Raw genomic sequence first — 15,751 nt, 5'->3', positions numbered from 1 at the left:
AAACTCAACGCAAAGCGGAGGAACAGCACCTCATTTTCCGACTAGGCACTTTACAGCCTTCCGGACTTAATATTGAGTTCAACAATTTCAGATCATGAATTCTCTCCTCCATCCCCACCCCTTTCCGATCCCTCTTTTTCCAATCATTTATAATTTAAAAAAAATATATATATATTTCTTTTCCCACCTACTTTTAAATTTATTTCGATCTATTGTTTTATCTTCACCTTTTAGCCCATTTTGATCCCTTCCCCCCACCCCACCCCCACTAGGGCCATCTGCCACTAGCTTGTCCTGCTTGCTACCTTTAATGTCCCCATTACCACATTCCTTAGGTAATATCACCACTGTCAACACCCTTTGTCCTTTTGTCTATGACATCTTTGGCAATCTCTTCTTTGCCTCCACCTATCACTGGCCCCCTATCCAGTTCTACCTGTCCCACCCCCCCTCTACTGGCTTATATTTCATCTCATTTCTCTATTTCCTTAGTTCTGATGAAGAGTCATACAGACTGGAAACGTTAACTGTATTCCTCTCCACAGATGCTGTCAGACCTGCTGAGTTTTTCCAGCTATTTTTGTTTCAGATTTCCAGCATCCGCAATATTTTGCTTTTATATTAACGGCTCTACCGGCACCGTTGTGTTATGGGATTGTAGTTTATTAAAACCGTTTCACGCAGCGTTTTTTGGGAATCAGACTCCAACTCCAGCCATGCACCGCGCTTCCCACCGTGCCTCCTCCAGTTATCGTCATTGGTGACTGTTTCTGAACCGCCCTGGCGATAAGAGATTTTCTATTGGTTAGTCGAAATGTCAATCATTATCGAGCCTCCACCTGCACCTTGTGTGTATTCCGGTCACAACAGTTTTGCCCGCCTCTGACACATGAGGATTGGGTTTTCCTTTTCCAGTTGACCTCTGATTGGCTAATATTCACGTCAATCAGAGTGACTGATGTAGTAGTGGTGGGGAGGAGGCGGCGGTGGCGCTGTGTAAATGACCATTGAAAGGTGGGAAAGTGGCGCAGTAAATAGGAAAGTAAGTAGGGAAACAATTCCTGTTGTTATTTATCATAATGAACTTGTTTATTGTTTTGTGGTGAGGAAGGTTTGGCGTGTTATATTTGGAAGTGCGTGTGGGGTTGAATCATGGGTCCTGGGCCTTACGTTCTTGCGTAGACCCCCCCTGGGTTGGTAAGAATCGAGTCAGATTCCAGATTGAGAAGCTGCAGGTTCGCGCGAAAGGTTTGTTGCGCAGCATGAATTTGCAGCAGGAAGCTTGGGCGAGCGTTAGTGAATCGACAGTTTAAATGAGATTTTTTTTATGGTAGGTAACCAGCTATCAACGCTACTAGGGTTGCCATGGTTACTTAGGATGTCAATCATCAGCCAGGTTTGTAAAGGGAAAGCTAAGCAAGGGTTGAATGCTGTCCAAAATCACTGATCCTTAATGCAACCTTCATACACACCATTCTGACGTGTTTGCATTTGCGTCGGTAACTTGTCATTTGTTTATACATCCCTTCTCACTGACTTAACAAGCCTCCATCGTTTTTTAGGGAAGAGAAACAATTTTGCCACTTGGTCTCTATATAGTGAGCTCTCCCTGAATTATATAGGCCAATGAGTTTTTCCTGACTGTAGATCATCATTGACGAAAATGCCCTGTCTGTCATACAACTTACTTTGCCTCTGGGCCTGGCCATTAACACCAGCCTACTTGGAATATCCTTTACAATCAGTAAAAATAAAATTAATACTGCAACATATGTTTTTAACTTTAAAGCTGCTTTACTGGAGGATGAACCTATACTTCCTCCAATTGACTATTGTGAAAAACCAAAGTTCTCACTTTTGACCTCTGACATACACTCTGCTTGATTCCTTGGCACTGACTTCATTCAGTTCATTGGCCACCCCTTTAGGCCAAATCAAATTTTGCAAATCTTGGTGTTCTGATCGACCTAAAGTTCAACTTCAAATGCTCAATCCTGTTAGTTCTTGCTGAACACTCATCCTCTACAATCATGAAACTCATTGTCACCTACTTATGTGGATGGCACAAAACTTGAAAGCACTATGAACTGGGAGGAGGATAGTGATAGATTTCAAGAGGACATGGACAGGCTGGTGGAATGGGTGGGCATATGACATGAAATTTAATGCAGAGAAGTGTGAAATGATACATTTTTGTAGGAAAAATGAGGATAGGCGTTTGAGGGTATATGTTGAAAGTGGTAGGGAAAGTTTAAAAAGCAGTTAAAGAAGCATATGGCATGGGCTTTCTAAATAGAGGCATAAAGTACAAATGTATAGAAGTTTTAGTGAATCTTTAAAAACACTGGTTCAACCCATTCTGGACACCACACTTTTGGAAAGATGTGAAGGCATTGGAGAAGGTGCAGAAAAGATCTATAAGAATAGTCCTGGGGATGAGAGACTTCAGTTATGAGGATAGACTGGGGAAGTTGTGATTGTTCTCCTCAAAGGAGAGAAGGTTAAGAGGAGATTTGATAGAGGAGTATGAAATCAAGAGGGGTCTGGACAAAGTAGGTGGGGAGAAACTGTTCCTGTTGGTGGAAGGGTCATGAACCAGAGTACACTGACATGAGGAAAAATGTTTCTTATGCAGCAAGTGATTAAGATCTGGATTGCACTGAACTGTCTGAGAGTGTGATGGTTGCAGATTCAGTCATGGTTTTCAAAAGGGTATTGGATAATCACCTGAAGAGAAATTTTGCAGGGAAAAGGTGGGAGAGTTGGACGAGCTGAGTTTTCTTGCAGAGAGTTGACATGGACAACACAGGCCTTTGGCCCCCTGTGCAGTAACCAATCTATATATCCTACCTCTTAATTATTATTAGGACAGGTCACCAAAAATTTTAAGGTTTTAACAAGTGTCTCAAAGGAGGAAAGCAGTGTAGAGAGGCATAGAGGTTTAGGGTTGGAATTCCAGAGCTCAGAACCTAGCAGCTGAAAGTACACCCCAATGGGGGATCAAAGAAAGTCGGGAACGAGTAGGAAACGCAGCCCCGTTCTTCATTTAGTTTCTGGCTGATCTATACTTTGATTACTTAACAAATAACATTAATCTTGAAATTTCAATTGACCCAGCATCTACAGCCTTTGGGGAAAAGTTCCTGTCTACCGTTTTTCATTTCTAAATGACCTGGTTTAAGTTTTAAGATCATATCCCCCTAATCCCATCCCTAGTTCTGGATTTCCCCCACCAGAGGAAGTAGTTTCTCAGTCTGTACCTTAAATGAATCCCTTTATAAATTTATAGACCTCAAATAATCACCCCTTAATCCTTCTAAACTCAGGATTTAAAATCAAATTCATGCAACCTGCCTCCTTCATGTAAACCTTTTTATAGGCCCTGCTATTATTCTGGTGAATCTATTCTGTGCTGTCTCCGGGGCAAATATATCCTTCCTGAGATTTAGTGTCCAAAACTGAACATAGATACTCCAGTTGGTGACCAAGCTTCTGCATCTGAATCATAGCTTTCTTCTCTTCTTTTCCAGCCCCATTGAGATAAAGTTTAACGCTCGATTAGAGTTTTTGATTACTTTTGTACCTGTGCACCAGCTTTGTGATTTGCATGCACGAACAACTAAACTGTTTTGCTTCTCATTTGAGAATCTCCTGCTTTATTTTTCTTAGTTGAAAATGGATAACCTTGTCTCATTAAGATTCATCTGTCATTGTTTTGTCCACTTTCTAAGTCCTTGTAATTTCTTGTTTCTATGTAACTTGCTGTAATCTGAAAACACACAATTCGCTATTCCTTCAACCAGGTTATTAATGTGGTGAAAGTTGAGGCACCATTTAGCAGCCTTCAAGCCACATCCAGAAAAAGTGAACAAGTCTACCAAGACAGCTCTTAAATCTGTAAAATCACCGCTCACTGCTTGTTCTTTCCTCAGACTTTTCGTTACAACATAACTTTTTAAAAGGTAGCAGATGTAAACTACTAAAAGTGAGTGAAAATCCCGAGAGGCGCTTCAGAACCTGCTCAACCTGTTGTGTTTAGATACTTGGCACAAGAGCAACATGAGGGACCCAGGTAGCTGATACCTATTTCTGGGGTGATGTGGCCTCAGCCTCTGCATGCCCCTGTACGAGGCAGTCCTTTTCGGCGAATTTTGAGCTTTGTGCAACACTCAGCTGCTTTGAGCTGGAAGTAGTATTTGCACGACTGCCTGGAATGATCTGGAAGCGATGTCTTATTTTCTGTATTTTATCATAGCAGGAGTTAGCAGTAAGCTAAACTTACAAGCAATTTCCTCCGATATTTTGAAGAATCCAATTTAAATAGCTGAATTTTAACCCCTGGTACAATGTTTGAAAAGTGTCAAGTTGATTTCTTTTGAAGCAGCTCAGTACTTCAGTGCCGTTCATTTCCTTTTCTCTGCATAAGGCTTCCTGGTAACTGACTTTTTGTGTCATGTGGTTATGTGATCCAATTAGCGCTCCAAAAATGAGGCCAACAGCAAAACAGTTTTTTTTAATGAGTTCAGTTAGTTGATAGTTATAAACTACTTGAGCTTTGCTGTTAATTTACAGTGTTAACTAAACTGCTTACTCTCCACTGTTGTTCTTGTAACTTCTATAAAAGAAAAGTTGTTAAGTTAATGTTTTCCTGACATAGTTAGTCCTACATCCTAATGTTTTCCTCGTAGGTCAGGTCCAGTGGTGTAGGTCACATGCTGCTGTTGCCTAAACCTACCCTAGCAGCCTGTTGGAAACTTCAGTTTCAGGCAATATCTTTTGATGTTTCAGTAGATTTCTTATGGTAATGATCATAGACAAAATTCAGGAGTTTTTCATTCTCCAGTTATTTTGGTCTTTCTCTGTCTTTGTGTGCTTCACTATAAGTTTCTCCTCTTTCTCCCCCCGCCAACACACACACACACACCCGCCCCCCTGCCACCACCACTACCCCACTATTCTCTCCTCTGGATGCTGTCTACCTACATTGTCTCTGGCACATTTCTCCTGTTTGTGTGTTCTATTTCAAATCCCCTATGAAGACCTAGATTGAGACTCTGATCTTCTAATGGCTGAAGAAAGAAAAGTGACAGGGGGCTGAAGAAAGGGTTGGAAAAAAAAGAGTTACAAACGGGTATTAGCTGAAGTAGGAATCCATCCCAGATTGGAGGGTCATTGTTTCAATGTTACAATATCTGGTACCAAAATTACTGCTAATGCAGCCAGTCCAAGAACTGATGCGTGTTCAGGTGAGAGAATACTTGGAGGGCTTGGGCTGGAAGCAATCTTGTTTTAAGGGAAAGAACAGTGAGGCGACTGTTAGGCTGGGATATGGGAGGGAGTAGTGCAAAAACTGGGATGGTGTCTACAGAGTGAAATTTGGACTTGTTTGCCTGTATTTGTCCTAAAATTGTGATTATTAACCAGTCAATCGCTCCATTGTTTTCATTGTCCAATTGTGAGAGAGATATTGGTCTTAGGGTCCCATGTTCAGATGTTTGGAAACAGTGTGGATAGGTAAGTTAATTTTCCTAGACATTTTTTTGTTTCTTTACTTGTCCCATTACTGCTGCCTTTGGCCTTGCACCATAAACCTTTTTGTCATTTAATCTCTCCTGTCTTCCACCCTTCCGCTGCCTTCCCTTTAGTTTTTTTAGTTAGCCTCCCCCTTTCACTTGTATAAAACCTATTATGTTTCTAACTTTTGTCAGTCCTGATGAAAGGCCATTGACCTGAAACATTAAGTCTGCTTGTCTCTCCACAAACGAGGTCTGACCTGCGTATTTCCAGCACTTTCTGTTTATAAGAGTTTCCACACATATACGCAACAACAAGATTTGATCCTGAAGATATTAACACTGCTACAATGCTCTGCAATAGGAACACAAATACCTTATTCAATTAATGGTTCTGATGTTATGTGAGGTACATTACTTATTCCAGTGAATAAGCATATGTTGCTCAGCATGATGTCATGGGGAATTAATTCATATATTTAAAATTTTGTGTCCAGCTCACGCATATGATAAAGACTTTTATTAAATTATTTAAATGAATAAACTACTAGAAAATGTTTTCTCGGGGATGCCCGCTTCTATTACAGCACCAGGTTGGAGTTAAATTAAAGGGGAGATTAAGAAGATATTCTTTGTACACCGAGAGTTCAAATGTTTATTTCTCTGAGACAAATCGTTGCTGACCAGAATCCATCAAATCTTTTAAAAGAGAATTAGGTCGTTGACTGTAAAGGAGGAAAATGCATTGACTGGGGCTGAGCAGGTGAATAGTATGGCTTAAGGTGGAAAAAATGTTCTTGCACTCAATGTCTGGTAATGACACTATTGAGATTACCTTAAATGAAACTAAGCATTATTAACTTATTTTGTTGCAAATGTAAATTCAATTCTGAGGATTCTGCAGGGTAATGCAATCCCTGGTTGAAAGCTGCTACACCAGTATAATTTTGTGATATACTCATATATATCCTCAATGACTGGGCATAGACTGTGGCATATAGCCTGAATTTGCTAATGACTTTCTGGGTGTTATTATGACCCCTGTAGAAACCAATAACTTTTAAAAAGAAATATAAATTCCCAGTAGCAAACAAAGGAATTGCACAACATGATTTCAAGTTTTAAGACTTTTACTGTAACAAACAAACTAAAAGCAACATTGACTAAATACGTATGAAATAGGAACAGAACTAGGCCATTTGGCCCCTCGAGCCTGCTCCGTCATTCAATAAGATCATGGCTGATCTGTTTGTTTCGAGTTCTACATTCCCATCTACCCCTGATAACCTTTGATTCCCTTGCCTAACAAGAATCTATCTACCTCTGCCTTAAAAATATTCAGTGATCTCATTTCCACTGCCTTCTAAGGCAGAGAGTTCCAAAGTCGCACAACCCTCGGAAAAAAATTCTCCTCATCTGTCCGAAAGGCAACCCCTAATTTTAAAACAATGCCCCCTAGTTCTGGACTTACCCACGAGAGGAAATATCCTTTCCACGTCCACCTTGTGAAGACCATTCAGGATCTTATATACTTCAGTCAAGTCACCCACCACTCACTCTTCTAAACTCCAGTGGAAACAAGCCCAGCCAGTCTAACCTTTTCTCATAAGACAACTCGCTCAATCCAGGTATTAATCTAGTAAATCTCCTCTGAACCCTTTCCAATGCATTTACAACCTTCCTTAAATAAAGAGACCAAAACTGCGCACAGTATTTGAGATGCGGTCTCACCAATGCCCTGTATAACTGAAGCATAGTATCCTTACTTTTATGTTTAATTCCCCTCATAATAAAGGATAGCATTCCATTAGTTGCCTTGTTTACATGCTGTATCTGCATACTAACTTTGTGTCTCATGCACCAGAACACCTAGATCCCTCTGCAACTCTGAATTCTGCAGTTGTTCTCCATTTAAGTGTTCTTCCTGCCAAAGTGGACAACATCACATTTTCCCACATTTTAGTCCATCTGCCAGATTTTTGCCCTCTTACTTACTCAACTTATCTATATCCGTCTACAAAATCCTTATGTCTTCTTCACAACATACTTTCCTACCAATCTTTGTGTCATCTGAAACTTTAGCTATCATGCCTTCGCTCCCCTCATCTAAATTATTCATATAAATTGTAAGGAGCTGAGGCCCCAGCACAGACCCCTGTGGGACTTCACTTGTCACATCCTGCCAATCAGACCAAGACCCATTTACACGTACTCTCTTTTCTGCCAGCCTGCTAATCCTCTTTCTGACCTTTGATGTGGCACCTTATCAGATGTTTTCTGGAAATCCAAGGACAGTATATCTACAGGCTCCCCTTTATCCAGAACACATGTTACTCCTTCACAGAATTCTAATAAATTGTTTAAACATGATTTCCCTTTCACAAAACCATGGTGACTCTTCTCCATTACCTTTTGTTTTTCTAAGCGGTCAGCTATAATCTCTTTAATGATCAAATCTTAACACCTTCCCCACGACAGACATCAAGCTAATTGGCCTATGGTTTCCTGTTTTCTGCCTCGCAGCCTTCTTGAATAGTGGGGTTTTATTTGCAACTTTCCAGTCTGATGAAACCTTTTCAGAATCTCAGGAATTTTGGAAAATTAATACCAGCGCATCTACTACCTAATTAGCCACCTCTTTTAAGACCCTAGGATGAAGTTCATCTGGACCTGGAGACTTGTCAACCCACAGCTCCATCAGCTTCCTCAGTACCACTTCCCTAGGGACTGCAGCAGTTCAAGAAGGCAGCTCACCATCACCTTCTCAAGGGCAATTAGGGAATGGGCAATAAATGCTGGCCTAGCCAGCGACGCCCGCATCCCATAAAAGAGTGATGAAAAAATTGCAATTTAAACTCATTCCTCTCTCCCCTCCACCTCCTGATTTACAGCTATTACAGCGATATTTTTTATATCCTCTATAGTAAAGACAGAAGCAAAATATTTGTGCATTTCATCTGCCATTTCCTTATTATCTACTATTAACTCCCCATTCTCACTCTCTAGAGGATCAACACTCATTTTACTTATTCTTTTCCTGTTTAAACACCTGTAGAAACTCTTGCTATCCATTTTTACATTTTCAGCTAGCTTCCTCTCGTACTCAAATTTCCTTCCCCTGCTTAACCTTTTAGTTATTCTCTACTGTTCTTTATATTCTGACCAATCATCTGACCTGCCACTCATCTTTGCGTAGTTATATGCTTTTTCCTTAAGTTTCACACTTTCCTCAACTTCTTTATTTAACCACGGATGGCGGGTCCTTCCCTTGAGGGTTTTTCTTATAGTAGAAATAAACTTACTCTGAGTATTCTGAAAAATCCCCTTAAATGTCTGCCACTGCTTCTCAATTGATCTATCCCCTAGCCCAGTATCCTAGTTAACTTCAGCTAGCTCAGCTTCCCTGCCCATATGGTGATCCTTATTTAATTTTAAAATACTAGTCTTAGACCCACTCTTCTCCCTTTCAAACTGGATGTAAAATTCAATCACATTGTGGTCGCTGCTACCTAGGGGTGCCTTTTATCCGGAGGTCATTAATTAATCCTGTCATTTTACACAATACCAAGTCTAATATCTGCTCTCTGGTTGGTTCTAGAACGTGCAGTTCTAAGAAACTATCTCAAAAGCATTCTATGAACTCCTCATCCAGGCTCCTGCTGCCAATCTGATTTTTCCAGTTTATATGTAGATTAAAATCACCCATGATTATTGCCTTCTCTTTATTGCAAGCACCCAATATTACTACTTGTATACTTTGCCCTACATTGTGATTACTATTAGGAGCTCAGTAGACCACTCCCACTAGTGACTTCTTTTCCCTACTATTCCTCATTTCCACCCAAACAGATTCCACGTCCTGATTTTCTGAACCAAGATGATCTCTAACTATTGCACAAATACCATCCTTGATTAGCAGTGCTACCCCTCCACCTTCACCTAGCTTCCTATTCTTCTTGAAGGTCATATACCGCTCAATATTCAGGACCCAATCCTTGTCATCCTGCAGCCACGTCTCCGTTAAGGCTAGCAGGTCATATTTATTTACTTCAATGTGCACTATCAATTCATTTACTTTGTTATGAATGTTACGTGCATTCAGATACAGAGCCTTTAGTTTTGTTTTTGTTGTCTTTGTGACACCTAGTCTTGATTCTTGCTGCATTCTTAGGTTTTTTCTCTCTGTCCCTTCCTGCCATTCTCCGACCCTCATTTCCCATGTTACTATTTTCATCTTGCCTTGTCTGTACTCTTTGACATACCACACCTTTTTACATTTGATCCCTTGGCTCCACTATATAGGTTAAAACCCTCGCTACTTCCCTAGTTAGGCGGTTTGCAAGAACACTCATCCCATCACAGTTCAGGTGTAGACCTCCCAGTGGTACAACCCTCACTTTCCCCAGTACTAGTGCCAGTACCCCAAAAACCAGGACCCACTTCTCCTACACTGGTTTTTGAGCCACATGTTCATCTCTCTAATTTTATGCACCCTATGCCAATTTGCACGCAGCTCAGATAATAATCCAAAGTTATAACCTTTGAGGTTCTGCTTTTCAATTTAGTACCTAGCTCCTCGTACTGACTACGCAGCTCTTCTTTCCTACTTTTACCTATGTCGTTGGTACCTGCATGGACCATGACAACCAGATCCTCCCCCTCTCACTGCAAGTTCCATTTACAAAACCTGACATTCCTAACACTTTTCTGGGACTTTTGAGACTAACAGTATGTTCATTGTCAGCACAGATGCTTTGGTCATTGTTTACAGGCATGAACCCTTTCCTAGAAAAACAATCTGCCCCCCCACCTTAAATTTTAATACCCAGGCTTCCTGTCAGCAGAATTCTGAATAGCTCACACGACCCCCCCTTAATTCCTCCATTTTATCCTAAATAAATATGCAGTCCCAAAACATAACAATCTTATAAAACATTGTATTTGTAACAGTGTACATGTGTCTCTGAAAGTAAATATGTACATTAAGTTCTCTTTGGCTGGGAGGGGTGGTGGCCGTGTGGTGAAACAAACATTACCCACGCTATCTTTAAAATTGAAGAAACTGAATTGATTTCATTGTTTTATTGCCTTGCATAAATAATAACTAGCATCATGAAATGCAGTTATTCCATTAACTTTTAAAAACAAGCAAAAGAGTACAAATTTAATTCCATAGTATAATAAAGTTTTAAAGGAGATGATCTTTAAATTTAACTTGGGGTAGGATTAACTATCACGAACTGACCTCTTGTTCATGATATTTGAGCCTTTGTCGTCTGTACAACTTGCTTTAAGGTAGAGACCATTCATTGCCTGTTTTTCATTTTCAAAGCTTGGAGGATCTGAGAGGAATTTCTTATCCATTCAGTCACCGAACCTGCCTTAATTAGTAGACCAAAAATAGGGTAGTTCTATAATTTTATCTAATGCGTATAGAAGTTTCTATGTTTGCCTCACTGGCAGTCTAAATGTGAATATTTTCTAAACGTAGAAGTTTGAAAAGGAACCAACAAGGGGAGTGTGTCCCTGTTGCATTATTGCTGGTGGCACTGATTTGTAATGTTCAGAATGAGAGTGTGGGAATAGAAATTTATACTATCTCTGTGACCAATTATTAACATATATAGTTGTTGGGGATGTAATTTCCTGAAATTTCTAACTTTAATCCCTGCTAACAGAATTTTCAAGATGGCCGAAAATCTTCTGGAGAAAATTGAAAGCTTCGTCACATAAAGACCTGGGAGGTATTAAGCACTTTAATAATAGTCCACCCTAAAATACAAGTGATGTAGTTTTATTTTGTAAATGATTTTATCATTATTAACAATACACTATAAGTTATTAGAGTATGGAGTTTATCTCGCTTCCAAGTGCAATTTATACCTGCAGAATCTATTTTTCCTGATTTGTTTCTGGCATAAATCCTGTACTAATTAATACCTTGCTATGGATTTTCATTTATATTACCTTAATTTCTAAACAAAATTAAGATAATGTCTGTTGTCATTTGATGTAGCACTGAATGTCATATTTTCAAAAAAGTGAAATATATGTACATATTTGTACATAGATTGAGATTTAAATTTATAGATTATTTACAGCCTTCATTTTTGCGGAAGGAAACTTTAATAGGCATTCTGTAGTTGGTAACTTTTGCACACCCCATGTTAAATTCTGATTTATTGTATTAGTTGGAAGCTAAAACATCTAACATTTTGGTAACTTTTTTTTTACCCATGGCATTTTCTGATAAACTACTAATTTGAAGTTAATCTATGCAATGATACCTTGTAATTACAAGTCAAAAGTAAATTGGTGCTCACCTTCATTTAAAGCATCTTGACATGGTACTCAGTTTTAGTAGCAGTTTTTGTTTTTAAAAACATCTGTAGAAGTTCAGTGAAGATAAATCATTGACATAAATTTATCAATTCTATATTCTAAAATTAGAATGTTTTACTAAATTTTAAACAAAGTAATTCCAATTGCAAACCACTTGTCTGCTGAAGGACTGAAAAATGCACAAATACTGAAATAATAATGATGCTTAACACTTTCATGAATATTTTTGCTAAGAATCTCATTGGTTGTCATCCTTTTTCATTTGTTGTTAAAAGGAATATAAAATCGTTTTTGTTAATTATTTCATATCCTAATTTAAAAATATACTTTTAACATGAAAAGTTAGAGTGGCTCTGGATCTGAAGTAACATCATTGGCAAGGTATAAATGCCTTAATTGAAACTGTAGGTAATAGAAACATTAACTTGCAGTAGTGTAATCATTAACATTCTGAAATTAAAATATGGTAGCAATTAATAATTGTCTTCAAGCAGAATAATACTCGTCACTTGTCATGCTTGTCAATCAAAGAATAGACTGAATACAGCTGTATGTTCAGTAACTTGATCCTGTTACCAGACAACCTGTGATAACATAACAAAAACAGAATTACCTGGAAAAACTCAGCAGGTCTGGCAGCATCGGCGGAGAAGAAAAGAGTTGACGTTTCGAGTCCTCATGACCCTTCAGCAGAATTGGATTGCTACCTGAAAAGAGAGAATGTGCAAGTTTACGGGGATAAGGCAGGGGAGTGGGACTAGGTGGAATGCTCTTTCAGAGAGCCAGTGCAGACTCGATGAGTTCTGCTGAAGGGTCATGAGGACTCGAAACGTCAACTCTTTTCTTCTCCGCCGATGCTGCCAGACCTGCTGAGTTTTTCCAGGTAATTCTGTTTTTCTTTTGGATTTCCAGCATCCGCAGTAGTTTTTTGTTTTTAACCTGTGATAACATAATGTATGCAATGGCTTCTCATTATTGACATGTACTGATTCACAGTATCTTTACAGTGCAGAAGGAAGCTATTCGGCTCATCGAGTCTACACCGGCTCTCTGAAAGAGCATTCCACCTAGTCCCACTCCCCTGCCTTATCCCCGTAATCTTGCTCATTCTCTCTTTTCAGGTAGCAATCCAATTTCCTTTTGAATACCTCGATTGAACCTGCCACCACAACCTTTCAGAAAGTTTGTTCCAGACTCCAACCACCCTCCTGGTGAAAAACATTTTCCTCACACCACATTTACTCCTTTTGTCAATGATTTTGAATCTGTGCTCTCTAGCTCTTGATGTTCTCTTGAGTGGAAACAGTTTTTCACTATTTACCCTGCCTATACCCCTCAAGATGTTGAATACCTCTATCAAGTCTCCTTTCAGCGTTCTTTTCTCCAAGGAAAATAGTCCCAACCTCTCCAATCTATCCTCATAGCTACAGTTCTTCATCTGAGAATCATTCATGTCAATCTCCCCTATAATCTCTCCAATGCCTTCACATCCTTAAGTATGGCACCTAGAAGTGGACACAGTACTCCAGATGAGGCCTAACTAGTGTCTTATACAAGTTCGACATGACCTCCTTACTCTTGTACTCAGTGCCTCTATTAATAAAGCCTAAAATACCATTGCTTTATTAACTGCTCTCTCAACATGCCCTGGCATCTTTAATGACTGTGTACGTATACATTAAGGTCCATTTGTTCCTGCACCTCCTTTAGAGGCTCTCCTTTTATTTTATACTGTTTCGCCATTTTTTTTTGCCAAAACAAATCACCTCTCACTTCTCTGCGTTGAACTTCATCTGCCGCTTGTCTGCCCAATCCACTAACACGTCTATGTCATTTTGAAGTTTAAGACTACCCCCACCACAGTTGACAACATTTCCAATCTTCATTTTTGAATTAGAGAATGATGCAGTCCTTTAAACATTTATTTTCTTGGTCAATGAAGGGAAATTTGGCAGATAATGGTATGCATCTAAAATCAAGCCAGGATTGCATGTTTGAAAAGAAAAAAATAGCCTAAGCAGATTGTGAAAGAAACTGTTTATCTGTTGGCGCTGTTGCTTTCGGAACCATCAGTGAAGATATTCTTCTCATTCCTATGATGATGCATAAAAATGCTCAAGACTGACTTGGTTTCATTGATGATACTACATAATTTTCATGGTCCTGGCTTTGGGTTAACTTAAAATGGTATTTGGAAAGATTAATATAGCAAAATACATTTAGTTTTTCAATTAAGGTCTCTTTTAACTAGGGTGAGACTTAGAACGAGTAAGAGCAAGTTTCTTTTGAGATCAGTGTTAGAAATTGCATGCTATTTCTGCAACTTAGGAAAAATGTTGAATGAGTGAAGGTGAGCAGTTAACATTGGACTGAAAATAAATTTGGAATGATGTTAGTGTTTTATAGTGGTACTGTTGGACATCTGGTATAGTCTTTATTATGTGTTTCAGGAATTATAAAGATATGGTAAAATGATTAAAATCTGTGATCATTTTTTGCACTGTTTAAAAATTAGGAATACATTGAGCTGAATTTTACCAGTCCTTTGGGGACAGTCTGGGAGGCAGAAAGGCTGGCAAAATAGTATGGGAAGTTGGGTGGCATGCACAATGTCTTCCCTCTGCCCTGCCAACTTGTCAGCTGTAGGAAAAATGGCAGATGGCTCACTTATCCGAAGCCCACTTGGGCTGCTTAAGTAGCAAATTGAGGGCGTCTATCCACCTCTGCTAGCATTTTACCGGGAAGGGGGGTCCTCTGCTGGACTGTGGGCGGGGTGGCTACTTTTAGGGCACTCTTTAGCCCACACCCCTGCAGCAATGGTGACACCTTTCCTCTGCAAGCCCCTGCCACTTCCCCCCCAACCTGCCACCCCCCCTCCCCCCACCCAAAACCGCACACCTAGGTCTGCCTGACTGGTTTTGGCGCTCACAGATCCGACTTACCTGACTTGAGCGTGCACAGTTGTCAGTGTTCCCTCATCCTCTAGGTGCAGCCCCAACAGAGGCCACTGCTAACTGGGGCATTGCTGAGCTGCCTTCTCTGATTGGCCAATAGCTCTTGGGAGCAGGTCAATAATAGGAATGGCAGCCCAGCAGCAGCCTCTTAATTAGCTGCCAGCAGCAGGATGCAGCCCCGGTCCCAGTGGCCATCAAAGCAGGGTTCCCTCCCTCATCACACTTCTGGCCCTGACAATGGGACCCTTACTGCCATGGCAAAATCCAGCCTGTTAATTCTTTCTTTCAAAAATAAGTTAAAACAATAACAATATTTCTAGCAGATTTTGACAACAATATGATGTGCATGTGGTTCTGAGTGAATCCAGTATATTAAAGTGTATCCTACAAAGGCCTTTGGTTTATAATTTCTTGTGAAATATGGTAAATGTAGCGAGTAAAGTATAAATATACGATAAGTCTTTAGCATATTCTGTTTACAACATTATGTTTAAAAAATAGTTTAATAGTTTAATTTCTCTCATAGGCTCTGCAAATGCTCATCTGACTATAATGTGGATTTACATTGTTTACTGCACAAATGTCAGTATAAAGTTTTCTGAGGGAATATTTCATTAGCATTATTTCAAGGTTAAGACTGGCAGTGATGGCGATGTATTAGATCATAATAGCTGCATGGACATAATGAGATTAAACGTTAAAGAAGGGACTTGATTCATTCTTCCATGCAAGAATGTGTATGTAACTAAATTTGAGAACATAATAACATGAAATATTTGTATGGCTTGTGGATTAGCATGATGTACAGAGTACAGATATGTAATGAGTTGGTTTTGGGTGAGTCATTAGTCCCGACGTGTTCCAGATCGGGGTCTCGTATAAATTTTGGTGTTTTGTGGGTGTATTCTGAATTGAAAACTCCTGTAAGATTTATTCAACTGG

At 39.6% G+C, this 15,751-nt stretch overlaps 2 protein-coding genes across 2 annotated transcripts in view; both read left to right on the top strand.

The window, feature by feature from the left end:
• Positions 1-15,751, top strand: part of tgfbi (transforming growth factor, beta-induced) — a 465,360-nt gene that overhangs the window by 238,889 nt on the left and 210,720 nt on the right. The gene's annotated exons all lie outside the window — the stretch shown is intronic.
• The window catches only part of LOC144685902 (F-box/LRR-repeat protein 3-like), a 40,353-nt gene continuing 25,543 nt past the window's right edge, over positions 942-15,751 (top strand). Inside the window, 2 exon segments of the mRNA XM_078550913.1 lie at positions 942-1,042; positions 11,192-11,257. The gene's annotated coding sequence lies outside the window, so the exon portion shown is untranslated.

Source organism: Cetorhinus maximus, chromosome 10 (assembly GCF_964194155.1).
Source record: "Cetorhinus maximus chromosome 10, sCetMax3.hap1.1, whole genome shotgun sequence".
Classification (NCBI taxonomy): domain Eukaryota; kingdom Metazoa; phylum Chordata; class Chondrichthyes; order Lamniformes; family Cetorhinidae; genus Cetorhinus; species Cetorhinus maximus.
This window is presented reverse-complemented; position numbering and strand designations above follow the sequence as displayed.